Source organism: Aotus nancymaae, unplaced genomic scaffold (assembly GCF_030222135.1).
Source record: "Aotus nancymaae isolate 86718 unplaced genomic scaffold, 86718_ANA_hifiasm-v0.15.2.pri h1tg000029l, whole genome shotgun sequence".
Taxonomy (NCBI): domain Eukaryota; kingdom Metazoa; phylum Chordata; class Mammalia; order Primates; family Aotidae; genus Aotus; species Aotus nancymaae.
In genome coordinates, this window is record NW_026988442.1 from 24,110,268 (window position 1) to 24,126,146 (window position 15,879).

Genomic DNA, 15,879 nt, shown 5'->3' on the forward strand with positions numbered 1-15,879 from the left:
ATGGATCAGCTGAGGTCAGGAGTTGGAGACCTGCCTGGCCAACATGGCAAAACCCCATCTCTACTAAAAATACAAAAATGAGGCAGGCGTGGTGGCACATGCCTGTAATCCCAGCTACTCGGGAGGCTGAGGCATGAGAATCGCTTGAACCCAGCTGGAGGGGCAGAGGTTACAGTGAGCAGAGATTGCGCCACTGCGTCGCAGCCTGGACGACCAGGTGAGATTCTGTCTCAAAACAAAAACACAAAAACAAAAAGCCAGTCTAGCAAGCCACCGCCTGAGATCCCGTCTCCTTCTCATACGGTCCCCATCTGAGGTTACAGAGAGATAAACTGAGGCACAAGCAGCATCCGAGGCCCAAGACCTCCCACTGGCCTCACTGTCCCCTTTTCCCTATCTTTCCCAGCCCAAGTTCCGACCCGGATCCCTCCCTCACTGCTCAGCCCTGCGACTTCCACCTCCTCCCTCCTTTGCCCCCTCCGCGGCTGCGGAAGGGGACGCGAACCGTCCTGGTCCCATCCGAGCCGCCGTAGCGCGAGCGCCGCGGGATTTCGGCAGCTCGGGTCGCCAAGGCAACGGGCTTCGCTGCGGTTTGCGGGCTGCGGGCGCCAGGCTGCCCCGGGGAGGCGCTGCGGGCTGGCGGCCCCAGCTCGTTGAGGCGGCGAGAACCGCAGGTGAGCAGGAGCTGGAGGGCGGGTCGCGGCCCCAACGCTCCGGGCCTGGCGTCGACTCGTCGCAGGGGGCGAGGGGCTGGGCCGCGGGAGACCCCGGGGAGGGAGGCTGCGGCCCGACCTTAGTCCCTCAGCCCCTCGGGGGACGGCTCCCCCCACGCCCTTTGACCCCGCCCCGTGTTCAGGTAGAGTCCGCTTTCGGCTGTTTGTTATATTTGTAGCCATTGGTCGACCTCATGCCAAAGTTTCTTTAAAAAAAAAAAAATCCCTTCTTATTTGGGGATTGGGGAATAACTCAAAACTGTGCGGAAAACCTGTACGTGTGTGCGACTGTTCTGGGGCCAGAGGGGATTGACTTCTTTGTGCGTCAGTTTTATCGTCTGCAAAATGGGCATGGTAGCACCTGTCTAATGACGTTATTACAAGGTAAATATATATTTCAAATTTGCGGAGGTAAGTCCTCAATACGTGGGAGCTTTTATTATTACTACTACTACAGGGAGGACCATCACTGAGCATTTATTGTGAGCCAGGGCCGGGGCTGATTGCCAGGGTAAAAAAGTGAACGAGAGACATCTTGGCCTGAGGGAACTCCACAGTCTTCCGGAGGAGACAGACCCGTACACAAGAATTCACAGTGATTCCAGTTATGATTTCGGATATACAGAGGGCTGTGAATGAACGGAGAAAACTGGATTTCTGGAGGTGAGGTTAGCGTGGATGGTCAGAGAGAGATGCCAAAAGAAGGTGACTTCCAAAATGAGACATGAAGACTGCCTTTGTGTTGTTCAGAAGATGAGGCTGGGGGAGTGCACCTTGTTGTAGGCAGAGAAAGCAGTGTGTGCAAAGCCCTGGGGAGAGAGTGCAGACTTTTTGGGAGTCTGCGAGGATTTCAGGCTAGCTGGAGAGCTGATTATGTGAGCTGGGGGAAGTCTGGCTAGATGGCGTTTGAGAGGCAAGCAGGTGCTCCTCCTGAAAGGCTGTCTTTGTAAGTGTGGAGGAGTTTGGGCTTTGTCTTGGGGGCACGGGGAAGCCAGCGAGGGTTTTAAGCAGGTGGTGTGTGTTTTTGATCAGAGGTACGGTTTCAGAAAGGTCAGTTTTTTGTTGTTCTCTCTTATCATTCCTCCAATCTGTTTTTCACTTTGCAGGCATTCATTTGTGGTGATTCATATATATATGTGTGTATGTGTGACTGTGTGTGTAGTATTTATTTTTGAGATGAGGTCTCGGTATGTTGCTCAGGCTGGTCTCAGATTCCTGCACTCAAGTGGTCTTCCAGTCTTAGCCTCCCAAGTAGTTGGAACTGCAGGTGCGCACCACTGTGCCTGGCTAATTCAAAAAATATTTAATGAGCATCTTCTATGTACAAGGCACTGTGTCAGTAGTAAGGAAGCAGATCCCTGGCCTCACAGATTGGTGAAGAAAATATGTATCAAATAAGTGATTATAATTGTGATGATAATTGTGAAAGGGGTTGCATGTTAATGTCAATCTAGCGTAGTTTAGAGATTCAGGTAGGGTTTTGATAAAATGGAGGGAATAATCTGAGTTAGCTAGGGTGGGGATATTCCAAACATATTCAAAAGTACATTCGTGGAGCCAAAAGCCGTCCACTACAACGGCAACTTAAAAATCAATATTGAAAGAGATACCATCCAGAGAGGTTTAAAAAAAGAAAAAAAAAAGGTGAGTTTATTCAGAGCTACTGCATTGCATACTCCTGGAAGAAAGAGCCGTTCCCTTAGGCTACACTAAAAGAAACGGCTAGAGAACCAGGAACGGGAGAGAAACCAGCAAAGTATAGTAATGAAGGCCAAAGGAAGAGGTTGGCCTTTCTAGATGTTGCTGAGATGTCAAGTAATATAAGTTAAAAATTAAATTGTGTCCTTTTGGGTAAATAAATATGGAGGTCAGTTGGAACCTCATTGAGCAGATTTGGTGAAATGGTTGGGGCGGAATCTATAATATCAGCAGCTTTCAGCGGTTCAATATAATATATCAGTGGGATGAGATAAGAGTGGGATGTGAGAAAGACAAAGTGTAGGCAGCTCAAAGAAGTTTGGCTGGAAGGGAGGTAGAGAGAAGGCTGGGAGCGATTGGGGAATAAGGTGAAGGTTTTTTGAGCATGAGAGAGATTAAATGCTGTTGGCAAGGAGCCAGTTGAGAGGGAAAGGCTGAGAAGATACAGGATATGAAGGGGAGAATTGATAGTATGTATGACTTTCCTGAGAAGGTGGGAGTGGAGGAACTCCACAGCACAGATCCTTCAATAGGAGTCTTATGACTGTTACTTTTTGGAGACGTAGGAAGCCAGGTAATTCCTGAAATGAGTGCACCAGTGTAGTACAACAAAAATAAAGGTGTAAGTGTGGAAGGAAAGTCACAGTTTTCATTATCAGTAGATAGCAGGCATTTATTGAACTAGTATTATGTTAAGTACTTTTCAGGCACCATTCTTTTTCTTTTTCTTTTTTTCTTTTCTTTCTTTCTTTTTTTTTTTTTGATACAGGGTATCACTCTATAGCCCATGCTGGAGTGCAAAGGTGCAGTCTTGGCTCACTGCAGCTTTTGCCTCCTGTGCTCAAACGATTCCCCTGCCTCAGCCCCCACCCAAGTAGCTGGGAATACAGGTGTGAGCCACCGGCCCAGCTAATTTTTGTATTTTTAGTAGAGACGGGGTTTTGCCATGTTGGCCAGGGTGGTCTCGAACTCCCGACCTCAAGTAATCCACCTGCGTTGGCCTCCCAAAGTGCTAGGATTACAGGAATGAGCCACCATGCCCTGCTTGTGTTCAGTTTTCTCTCAATAACACAGTCTCCTGTACATATATTTTATTTATTTATTTAGAGACGAAGTCTCACTCTGTCGCTCAGGCTGAAATGCCACTGTGCCTGACCTCATGCACCATTCTTTTTTTGAGACGAAGTCTCACTCTGTCACCCAGGCTAGAGTGCAGTGGCGCAATCTTGGCTCACTTCAACCTCTGCATTCCAGGTTCAAGCAATTCTCTTGCCTCAGCAGGAGAATGAGCAGCAGTTATAAGACAGACAAAATGCAGCAGTTATAAAATAGACAAAAAGCAATAGCTTTATGCAAACAACAATAGAAAAGGTAATAGGAGCACTGACAATAGCAACATGAAAAATAAATGCTTAGAAATAAACTTAAAAATACATGTACCCGGCCTAGCCATACAGAGTAAGAGTTGACTGGGCACGGAGGTGGGAGGACAGAATGAGTAAGATAAAGTAGTTTTCCCATGGGAATATCAGAGTACTGATACTAGAGAAGGGATAGGTTAAAAAAACAAGTGTCTATCTTAAGACATCATGAGATATTGAGTATCATGTTTTTATAAAATTGAAAAATTAGCCCAGTGCGGTGGCTCGCACCTGTAATCCCAGCACCTTGGGAGGCCAAGGTGGGCAGATCACCTGAGGTCAGGAGACTAGCCTGGCCAACGTGGTGAAACCCCATCTCTGCTAAAAATACAAAAAGTAGCCAGGTGTAGTGGTGCATGCCTGTACTCCCAGCTACTCAGGAAGCTGAGGCAGGAGAATATCTTCAACCTGCAAGGCAGAGATTGCAGTGAGCCAAGATTGCACCTTTGCACTCCAGCCTGGGCAACAAGAGCAAAACTCTGTCTCAAAAAAAAAAAAAAAAGACAATTAGGTGGGAACTATATATATTAGAAAGATGTTTACGTTACATCATATGGTTAGGTGTGAAAAGCAGATTATAGTACAGTATGTTCCTTTTTTTTTAAATATATACATATTTATAATAAAAATGGAAATACTAAAAACATCTTTTTAAAAATGTTAAATCTTTAATTGTGAGAAAATTTACCATCTTAACTATTTTTAAGTATACAGTTTGTAGTATTTATTCATGCTGTGCAACGAATCTGCACAACTTTTTCATCTTGTAAAAGTGCAAAAGTCAAACTATACTTTTAATAAGTTTAGCTTCCTATTTCCTCCTCCCACCAGTGCTTGGCGGTGCCCATTCTACTTTTGTTTTCTATGTGGTTACTCTAGATACCTCGTGTTAGTGGAATCTTGTATTATTTGTCTTTTTGTGACAGGCTTATTTCACTAGCATAGTGTCCTCAAGGTTCAATCCTTATTGTGTAGCATATGTCAGAATTTCATTCTTTTTATAAGGCTGAATAATATTCTATTGTATGTTTATACCACACTTTGTTTATCCATTCATTGATGGTCACTTTGAGTTGATTCCATCTTTTGGCTATTGTGAATAATACTGCAATGAAACCTAAGTGTACTAGAAAGGTAAGCTGTTTATGAGATCATGGGAAAACTTTTATTCTTTTCCTCATTTTCCTTTTTTATGAGCATGAATTGCTTTCATAATCAGAAAAAAAATCAGGAAGTATCTTGTTTAGGGGGCTGGGGAAATAAGGGTTAAAAACAGCAGTGGCAGTGAGAAAGGAAAGGAGAGGGCAGATTTGAGAGACATTTCAGAAGGAGAATCAACAGGACTTGACCACTAAGAGCTAAGGGAGAGAGGAGTGGAAGATGAAGCATTCTTGGCCTGTGGTTGGAAGGGCTATCAGTCCTGGTGGGGCTTTGACTAGGGGAAGAGAGAGAAAATAAGGCTGGAGAGCCACCCAAGCCTTTGTTTAGCAGTTTGGACTTCTAGAAGGTAGAGAGAAACCATTGAAAGGAAGTGAAATGACTTGATCTGATTTGCACATAGAGAGATTACATTGGCTCTTTCCAACCGTTCTTCAAGCTGAAGCCTGATAGTGCCAAATATCCCTTTGTGTTGCTTATACTTGAACTTCTATTAATTTCCTTTTATTTGAGATGAACCTTTAGTACTGAATTACACATATTATTCTCCTAAAAGCACCTGGAATATTTTAAACAAAGTTTCATTTAGAATACATTGATGCCTAATTGTGTTCGGTTTTTTTGTTTTGTTTTGTTTTTGTTTTTGTTGCAATGGTACGATCTCAGCTCACTGCAACCTCTGCCTCCTGGGTTCAAGCGATTCTCCTGCCTCAGCGCCTCGAGCAGCTGGGATTACAGGCACCCGCCATTATGCCCAGCTAATTTTTGTGTTTTTGTAGAGATGGGATTTCACCATGTTGGCCAGGCTAGTCTTAAACTCCTGACCTCGAGTGATCTGCTCTCCTCGGCCTCCCAAAGTGGTGGGATTACAGGAATGAGCCACCATGCCCTGCCCATGTTCGGTTTTATCTCAATAACACAGTCTCCTGTAAATATACTACGTTATTTATTTATTTATTTAGAAACGGAGTCTCACTCTGTCACTAGGCTGGAATGCAATGGCACCAATCTCAGCTCACTGCAGCCTCCACCTTCAGGGTTCAAGTAATTCTCCTACCTCAGCTTCCCAAGTATCGCCACCATGCTGGCTATTTTTATTTTTATTTATTTTTTTGCATTTTTAGTAGAGGCAGGGTTTTACCATATTGGCCAGGCTGGTCTTGACCTCCTGACCTCAGGTGATCCACTCATCTTGGCCTATCAAAAGTGCTGGGATTATAGATAGGCATGGGCCACTGCAGCCAACATTCTGTAAATATACTTTCTAACTTTAGTAGGAGAAATATGAATAACTGAGAAAGTAAACAAGAAACAAAAATAATTCAAAGTAGAGAATGTCATTTAACAGAATGTTTAGAATTCTGTTAAAATTTTAAAACAAAATTTTTCACATTTTATTGAAAATTCTGACAGTCTCCTTTTGAAAGAAAATATAAAGTACGCAGTGTCATATTAAGGAACTCTTACAAAATGAAAATTTTTAGGGTCCAGATGGATTCAGCCCATCGCTTAGCTCTACTCCCACAAACCTGTAGTCTCTCTCTACTTCCAGAGCATTACAGACAGAGGGAGCTAACTGTTGTGCTAACATTTGTAAATAGCTCTGCAGTTTACAAGAGCTGGATTTCCAAAAGATGCAAATCCATGGTCTCATTTTAGTTCTCCTAACAATTCTGTGGGGTAGGGATTATCATTCCCATTTTCAAATAAGAAAATTGAAGATCAGAGGATGTGACAGACCCCTCTCAGATTCTATATCTGATAAGTCCTGGAGTTTGAATCCAGGTTTTATTTTCTTCTTATGTTTTAGCCTTTTATTATGGAAAATTTTACACATATACAAAAGAAGAAAGGATAATAAAAGACGTCTAATATACTCAGCTTTCACAGTTACCAACATATGGTTACTTTTATTTCATCTATACTGCCCACTTCCACCCCACCTTAAATTATCATAAAGCAAATCTTAGGCATCATATTTCATTATGAATACTGTACTTCAATATGCACATCTAAGAGAAAAGGATTTTTTTCTTCTTCCTTTCCCCCCATGTAGTCACAATATCATTATTATACCTAAGGAAATAAATAGTAGTAATTCCTAAATAATTTTAGTAGAGCCAGCATCCCTTTAATATGTTTGTTTATTTTATGTCTTTTATCCATTGTACCTTATAGCTGATGCTGTGCATAGTCTATTGCATTATGTCGGGAGACTTCAAAGAGTGATGTCTGGTTAGCTCTCTTTGTGTGATAGTAAGATTGATCATTGGGTTCAGGTGTTGATACCATTATCCAGCTGTTTAAAGTCTCCCATCAGTCTTTCACGGAATGGCTTTAGCACCTGCTAATAATCACTGTCTAAATCCATTATTTTATTATATTAGGGGTTGCAAAATGAATTCATGTTTTCTGATGCCAAGTCATGTGCTGTGTTTAATCCCACTATCTTCTAATTAAAGGAAGCCTTTACACACTGTCATCTGTGCTCCACTCTGATAGGTGGGAAAAAAAATTCCTCAATTAGTAGCTCATCTTAATATAGTAATAAAAAAGAACCAGAGGCCTGGCATGGTGGCTCACATCTGTAATCCCAGCACTCTGGGAGGCCAAGGTAGGCGGATCACGAGGTCAGGAGATTGAGACCATCCTGAGCAACATGGTGAAACCCTGTATCTACTAAAAATACAAAAATTAGCTGGGTGTGGTGGTGTGCACCTGTAGTCTTAGCTACTCAGGAGGCTGAGACTTGAGAATCGCTTGAATCCGGAAGGTGGAGGTTGCAGTGAGCCAAGATCGTGCCATTGCACACACACACACAAAAAAACAACCCACATCCTATATGCTCTGTCCAACACCAGCCTCTCCCAACATTGCTTTCCTGGGTTGGCTTATGTATTTGCAAGACCACACAGTGGAAGGGCTGCCTGTTTCAAACTGCTAATGAACCTCAACCTACATTAGTAGCCGGCTACTAATGTAGGTTGAGGAATATTTGGGGTAAAGGTTACAGCATGTCTTTTTTTTTTTTAGACGGAATCTTGCTCTGTCACCCAGGCTTGAGTGCAATGGCGCAATCTCAGCTCACTGCAACTACCGCCTTCAGGTTTCAAGCGATTCTCCTGCCTCAGCCTCCCAAGTAGCTGGGATTACAGGCATGTGCCACCATGCCTGGATAATTCTGTATATTTACTAGAGACAAGATTTCACCATGTTGGCCAGGCTGGTCTCAAACTCTTGACCTCAAGTGATCCTCCCACTTTGGCCTCCCAAATTGCTGGCATTATAGGTGTGAGCCACCATGCCTGGCCTAGCATTTTTTTTAAAAAAAATCACAGTTCATCTCAGATACATCATATAGAGTAAGAATAAGTTTTGTCTTGTAAAAGTTTTGTTTCAGCTCCATTTATGTATTTCTGAGCCATGATGTAAAATATATTTTTTATTGGGGTCCTAGTCAAGTCATATAATTTTTCCAGTATTTATTTATTTATTTATTTTTGAGATAGAGTTTCACTCTTGTTGCCCAGGCTGGAGTGCAGTGGTGTAATCTCAGCTCACTGCAACCTCTGCCTCCTTGGTTCAAGTGATTCTCCTGCTTCAACCTCCTGAGTAGCTGGGATTACAGCATATGCCACCATGCCCAGCTAATTTTTGCCTTTTTTTTTTGATAGAGACGGGGTTTCACCATGTTGGCTAGGCTGGTCTCAAACTCCTGACCTCAGATGATCCGCCTGCCTTGGCCTCCTAAAGTGTAGGGATTACAGGGGTGAGCCAACTGCACCAGCATGATTTTTCCAGTATTTGAACAACCACCCTGTGCTATAGCAAGTTTCTCAGTCAAGGATTCATTTATGTTCAAGCCTGCTACTTATAATACAGTATATTGATCCATTTATAAAATAATACAGTGTATGGATTCATTTTAGAATTTCCTTCAAAGGCTTTCTTGGGTGATTACCAAGTAACCAAAATTAATTACATTATCCCTAATGACCAAATTAATCCCCTGGTATTCAAATTGAACTGGATACATGAGGAATGTGAAAAACCTTCCAGAGATTTTCACATGTACTGACATTTTTGGTTTTTTTGTTTTTGTTTTTGTTTGAGATGGAGTCTTGCTCTGTTGCCCAGGTTGGAGTGCAATGGCATAATGTCGGCTCACGGCAACCTCTGCCTCCTGGGTTAAAGCAATTCTCCTGCCCCAGCCTCCCGAGTAGCTGGGATTACAGGTGCCCGCCACCATGCCCGGCTATTTTTTTTTTTTTTTTTGTGACGGAGTTTTGCTCTGTCGTCCGGGGTGCAGTGACTCAGTCTCAGCTTCCTGCAACCTCTGCCTCCTGGGTTCAAGTGATTCTCTTGCCTCAGCCTCTCGAGTAGCTGGGACTACAGGTGCCCGCCACCCACCTGGCTAATTTGTGTATTTTTAGTAGAGACAGGGTTTCACCATGTTGGCCAGGCTGCTCTCGAACTGCTGACCTTATGATCTGCCTGCCTTGGCCTCCCAGAGTGCTGGGATTACAGGCATGAGCTACCGTGCCTGACCTTTTATTGGTATTTTTAGTAGAGATAAGATTTCACCATGTTGGCCAGGCTAGTCTTGAACTCCTGACCTCAGGTGTTCCACCCACCTCGGCTTCCCTAAGCGCTGGGATCACAGGGGTGAACCACGGCGCCTGGTTATACTTGAGGTAGAGTAAGTGATTCTAACCAGCACTGGAACTGTTAAAGGAATGCAGGGGCTCATCAGTATTAGTTGTTTGGAGAGGGGAAGGAAGTTAGGACTGGGCAGGAGTGAGTGAGTGGAGAAACTGACTCAGCCCTTTGGTTGGCTTCTAGGCATGGGAATACAGTAGAGGGAGCTGGACCTCCTATGCATATGATGGTAGGAAGAGTAGCCCTAATTTTGTTCCTGCCCTTTCTAATCAGGTTGGGCTTAGGACATGAGCAGTGGAATATTTAGTGACATCAGCAATGAAGGACTAGGAAATACAGACTGATTTATTTTTAAATTTGATTTTATTTTCTTTTGATATGGAGTCTCGCTCTGTCACCCAGGCTGGAGTGCAGTGGTACAATCTTGGTTCACTGCAACCTCTGTCTCCCAGGTTTAAGTGATTCTCCTGCCTCAGCCTCCTGAGTAGCTGGGACTATAGGTGCCTGCCACCACACCTGGTTAACTTTTGTATTTCTAGTAGAGATGGGGTTTTGCCATGTTGGCCAGGCTGGTCTCAAACTCTTGACTTCAGGTAATCCACCTGCCTCAGCCTCCCAAAGTGCTGGGATTACAGGCATGAGCCAGCACACTCGGCCATCTTTGATTTATTTTGTAAGTGATTCTCCATGGGCAGTGTACTTTTAAGACTAGACTGTGGTTTTGTTTTGTTTTGTTTTTGAGACCGGATCTCTTTCTGTCACCCAGGCTGGAGTTGCTGTGGTGCAACCATAGTTCATTGCCACCTTAAACTCCCGGACTCAAGTCATCCTCCCACTTCAGCCTCCCAAGTAGCTGGGTTTACAGGTGCCCACCACCACACCTGACTAATTTTTGTATTTTTAGTAGAGACGGGGTGTCACCATGTTGGTCAGGCTGATCTCGAACTCCTGACCTCAGATGATCTATCTGCCAAGTATAGGTTATTTCTTTTTTTTCTTTTCTTTCTTTCTTTCTTTTTTATTTTGAGACAGAGTTTTGCTCTTATTGCCCAGACTGGAGTGCAAGTAATGGCTCCATCTTGGCTCACCATGACCTCCGCCTCCTGTGTTCAAGCGATTCTCCTGCCTCAGCCTCCCAAGTAGCTGGGATTATAGGCATGTGCCACCATACCTGGCTAATTTTGTATTTTTAGTAGAGACAGGGTTTTTCCATGTTGGTCAGGCTGGTCTTGAACTCCCGACCTCAGGTGATATGCCCTCCTTGGCCTCCCAGAGTGTTAGGATTACAGATGTGAGCCACCATGCCTGGCCAAGGTTGCCTTCTGTTTTTTGTTTTTTGTTTTTTTTTCTTTCTGTTTTTGGGATGGAGTCTTGCTCTGTTGCCCAGGCTGGAGTGCAGTGGCATGATCTCAGGTTACTGCAGCCTCTACCTCCTGGGTTCAAGCGATTCTTCTGCCTCAGCCTCCTGAGTAGCTGGGACTACAGGCACAGGCCACCACGCTTGGCTAATTTTTGTATTTTTAGTAGAGACAGGGTTTCACCATATTGATCAGGCTGGTCTTGAATTCCTGACCTTGTGATCTGCCCACCTCAGCCTACCAAAGTGTTGGAATTACAGGCGTGAGCCAGTGCACCCGGCCTGTTATTTTCTTATTTATAATTTATTAAAGCCAAAGACACCATGATTGAAAGCAACTGAAAATGAAAATGATATTTCCGGAGAGGCTTAAACTTACGTAGCTTTCCTGTGGCTTTAAGGTCATTGTTTTCTGTTAGCCAATCCTTAGAAATTGCTAGAACTCATAGGAATGCAGAGTTTTATAATGAGAAGAACAAGAACTTGGCTTTCAGGAAGACCAGGGTAACCTTGGGCGGCAAGGTCTCTGAGTCTAGTTTCCCTTATCTGTAAAATGTCTCATGAGATCATGTGAGAGTTAACCATTTTAAAGCTTGGCCACTAGAAGGGACTTAATTAATGTGAGTTATCTTCCTTTCTCCCAGTACTGATTTTGCAGACCTACCTATTCCATGCTTTTGCTAATCACCAGAATGAAACTTTAAAAATAAAAAAAAGCTGGTGGTTTAATCTTGATTTTCAATGTCAGTTAAGCATAACGTGATTCTATTCTTTTCTTAGGTGCATAATGCTTAACTTTCATTGGATTTTGATGATCTCTGCATGTTATATGTGGTACATATTAAATGTAGTGGCCATATATTTTTAAAAAAATTTTTTGAGGTAGATTATAGCTCTGTCACCTAGGCTGGAGTACAGTGGTACAATCTCGGCTCACTGCAGCCTCCGCCTCCTGGGTTCAAGCGATTCTCCTGCCTCAACCTCCCGAGTATCTGGGATTACAGACATGTGCCACCACACGTGGCTAATTTTTGTATTTTTAGTAGAGACAGGGTTTCACCATGTTGGCCAGGCTGGTCTCGAACTCCTGACCTCAAGTGATCTGCCCACCTCAGCCTACCAAAGTGCTGGGATTACAGGCGTGAGCCACTGCACTCAGCAGTCATGTATAAACCAAAAAATTGGGACTTGTTGTATGATAAGTATAGTATACTTAAGAGGGTTAGAACAACAGAATATTTTGAAGAAGTGTACTCAGAGAAATGGTCGCTGTGCTTTTATGTATTCATAAGGAAGCAGTGCAAATTTGTGGTTAGGAATGAGGCTCTGGAGTCTTTTGGACATGAATTCACATCTTATCCCAGGCCCTTTCTACTTAATGCATAATACTCTTAACTTGTCTAAGCTTCAGGGCTTCCCCACTTGTAAAGTGGATACTATGAGAGTTCCTTGTTTCTTGTGAGGATTGCATGAAATAAAGGGCTCAGCACAGTCTTGGCAGATAGAAAGAACTTAACATGTAGATTTTAGCCGTTATGTTTATTATTATAAAGTCTTTGACACATGCGCACTTATTGAGTAACTTTTTTTTTTTTTTTTTTTTTTTTTTTTTTTGCAAAACCCTGTCCAAAAAGCACTTCTAAAATAACTCAATACAAAAATTAGCTGGGCATGGTGGTGCGTTCCTGTGGTCCCAGCTACTCGGGAGGCTGAGGCAGGAGAATTGCTTGAACCCAGGAGGCGGAGATTGCGGTGAGCCGAGAACGCACCACTGCATTCCAGCCTGGCAACACGGCAAGACTCTGTCTCAAAACAAACAAACAAACAAACAAAAAAAACCTCAATATTTGCAAACTTACTGTATAGTAAGTTCTTTATCAGGCCTCATATGGAAAAGGCACAGAAATATTTTGAAAACCCATGCCCTACCTTGCATGTCCACTGGGAAGACCTGACTTACTTTGGCCTTCTCAAAATATTTGACTAACTCTCAGCACCTGTTCCATTGCTTCTGCAGTGACTTCTGCAACTTGTCTGTGTTTTGGCTGATACACTTATACTTGTCCTGGACACACTTCAAGGTTAACTTAATCTGTCATGGGCTTCTTTCCCTAGAATTTTCTTGGGTGTGCCCTCCCTAGAGTATTGGCTTCTTCCTCAGGCTAGCAGCAAAATAGCTGCAATAGGCCTAGGCCCCAGATCTGTGTATGACATCCCACTAAGGAATAGAAAGATTGTCTTGGCCGGGCGTAGTGGCTCACACCTGTAATCCCAACACTGTGGGAAGCTGAGGCAGTTGGATCACCTGAGGTCAGGAGTTTGAGACCACCCTGACTAACATGGTCAAACTCCATCTCTAGTGAAAATACAAAAAATTAGTCGGGTACCATGGTAGACACCTGTAGTCCCAGCTACTTGGGAGGCTGAAGCAGGAGAATCGCTTGAACCTGGGAGGTGGAGGTTGCAGTGAGCTGAGGTCACACCACTGCGCTCCAACCTAGGCAACAGGAGCAAAGCTCCATCTCAAAAAAAAGAAAGAAAGATTGTCTCTTTGTTCTCCTTAGAGTGAGAAATATTCTCAGAAGCTTCCAGAAAACTAACCCTAGAATCTCATTGGCATGGATTGGGTCATGTGCTCATTCCTGAGCCAATTCCTGTCAGTAGAGCAGTGCGATGCCCTGATAGGCTTAGGCCTGGTTTTTGAACAAGCCATTTACAAGAGGGATGAAATTATCTCTAGACCAATCAGAAACAGAATTGTGTTTCTGTTAGGAAAGTTTTTTTCTTTGAGTAGGGGAATAGACGTTGAGTAGATTGGTTGAAGAAGAATTGTGTTGGCTGCCGATAACAGTGCTTTAAGGAAGACAGGTTATTTTTTTCACTTTTCATTTTTTTTTATTTTAAATTTAATTTTTTTGAGGCCCTGCTTTCACGGTCTGTATTCGTACTGAAAATCAAGATCAAGAGAGCTTTTGCCCTTCTGCTCCATGGGTGGTGGAAGACAGGTTATTTTTCTCTCAAGAAATATTAAGTCCAAAGTAGATAGTCTATTCCTGGCATGGCAGTTCCACAGTGCCATCAGGCAGTCTAGATCTTTCTCTCTCTCTGTTTCACCATCCTTATCACACAGCTTGCAGTCACCTTGTGGTCACACGTGTTGCTCTGACTCTAGCCAAACGGTTCTTGAGGCAGGAAGAAGTAGGAAAGGGGAGGGCAGAGGACACCCTTTAAAGTACCTTAAGTCTCAGCCACCATGTTCAGTTTACATCTTTGTCCATTCTTATTTGTGAAGAAGGCTAGTGAATGCAGTTTCTTAGCTGTACACATTGCCATTTCCAAGAACAGAGGGATTCTGCAGCTATGGAAGAATAGCTTTAGGCCTGGAAGTGGGCAGTGCCCATCACAGGAGGTGGCTAACAATGTCAACTATACCCTCTATTTGGAGACAATTGTGGTATTTTTTTTTTTTTTTGAGATGGAGTTTCACTCTTGTTACCCAGGCTGCAGTGCAATGGTATGATCTCAGCTCACCGCAACCTCCGCCTCCTGAGTTCAAGCAATTCTCCTGCCTCAGCCTCCCGAGTAGCTGGGACTATAGGTGCGCACCACCATGCCCAGCTAATTTTTTGTATTTTTAGTAGAGACGGGGTTTCACCATGTTGACCAGGATGGTCTCAATCTCTTGACCTCATGATCCACCCACCTTGGCCTCCCAAAGTGCTGAGATTACAGGCATGAGCCACCGCGCCCAGCCGAAAATTGTGGTTTTTACATTGACTTTCTTTTTTCTTTTTCTTTCTTTTTTTTTTTTTTTTGAGATTGAATCTTGCTCTGTGGCCTGAGCTGGAGTATAGTGGCGTGATCTTGGCTCACTGTAACCTCTGCCTCCTTGGTGCAAGCAGTTCCCCTGCCTCAGCCTCTGGAGTCGCTGGGATTACAGGTGTGCCCCACAATACCCAGCTAATTTTGTATTTTTGGTAGAGACAGGGTTTTGCCATATTGGCCAGGTTAGTCTCAAACTCTTGACCTCAGGTGATCTACCCACCTCTGCTGATTGTGATTTTGTGGGGAGAGAAGCAGGCCATGTATAGTGAGCAAGGTAGAGAAAGAGGAGGCTGGTGGTCCAAACACAAACCTGCCTACCTGTCCCCTGGGGTTGTCTTGAGGATTACATGAATTGACATAGGAAAGTGAAAAGAACAGTGCCTCACACGTGCTGAGTACAGCTTAAGTGCTACCACTGTCATTACTATCACTCCTTCATAGCTTGTGGGAGCTGAGTGTGGCAGCTGTGGCACTTAATAATTTGGTGACTTTGGACACCAACCTTTCCAAGCTGCAGTTTCTTCATCTGAAAAAATAGGACTAATAATAGCATCTTAAACATAGCATCAGCAGGGCGCGGTGTCTCACGCCTATAATCACTGCACTTTGGGAGGCCAAGGTGGGTGGATCACTTGAGGTTAGGAATTTGAGACCAGCCTGACCAACATGGTGAAACCCTGTTCTCCATTAAAAATAGGTCAGGCATGGTGGCTTATGTCTTGTAATTCTAGCACTTTGGGAGGCTGAGGCAGCTGGATCACTGGAGATCAGGAGTTCGAGGCCAGCCTGGCCAACATGGTGATATCTTGTTTCTAAGAAAAATACAAAAAATTAGCTGGGTGTGGTAGTGCATACCTGTAATCCCAGCTACTTGGGATGCTGGGGCAGGAGAATTACTTGAACCCGGGAGGCAGAGGTTGCAGTGAGCCAAGATCGCACTACTGCACTCCAGCCTGGATGATAGAGCAAGACTGTCTCGAAAAGAAACCAAAAAACCAAAAAGGTAGCATCTTGTCCCACACAGGCAGTGGAATAATATATATAAATA

General features: G+C 43.8%; 1 protein-coding gene across 2 annotated transcripts in view; it reads left to right on the plus strand.

Annotated features, from left to right (window-relative positions):
- The first annotated feature begins 569 nt into the window (after nucleotides 1-569).
- Nucleotides 570-15,879, plus strand: part of PKIG (cAMP-dependent protein kinase inhibitor gamma) — an 89,037-nt gene continuing 73,727 nt past the window's right edge. Inside the window, exon 1 of one of the 2 annotated variants that reach the window (XM_012467248.2) lies at nucleotides 570-674. The gene's annotated coding sequence lies outside the window, so the exon portion shown is untranslated. Of the gene's footprint in view, nucleotides 675-960; nucleotides 1,098-15,879 lie in introns of those variants that run through there. The other variant, XM_012467247.2, reaches the window with a different exon arrangement.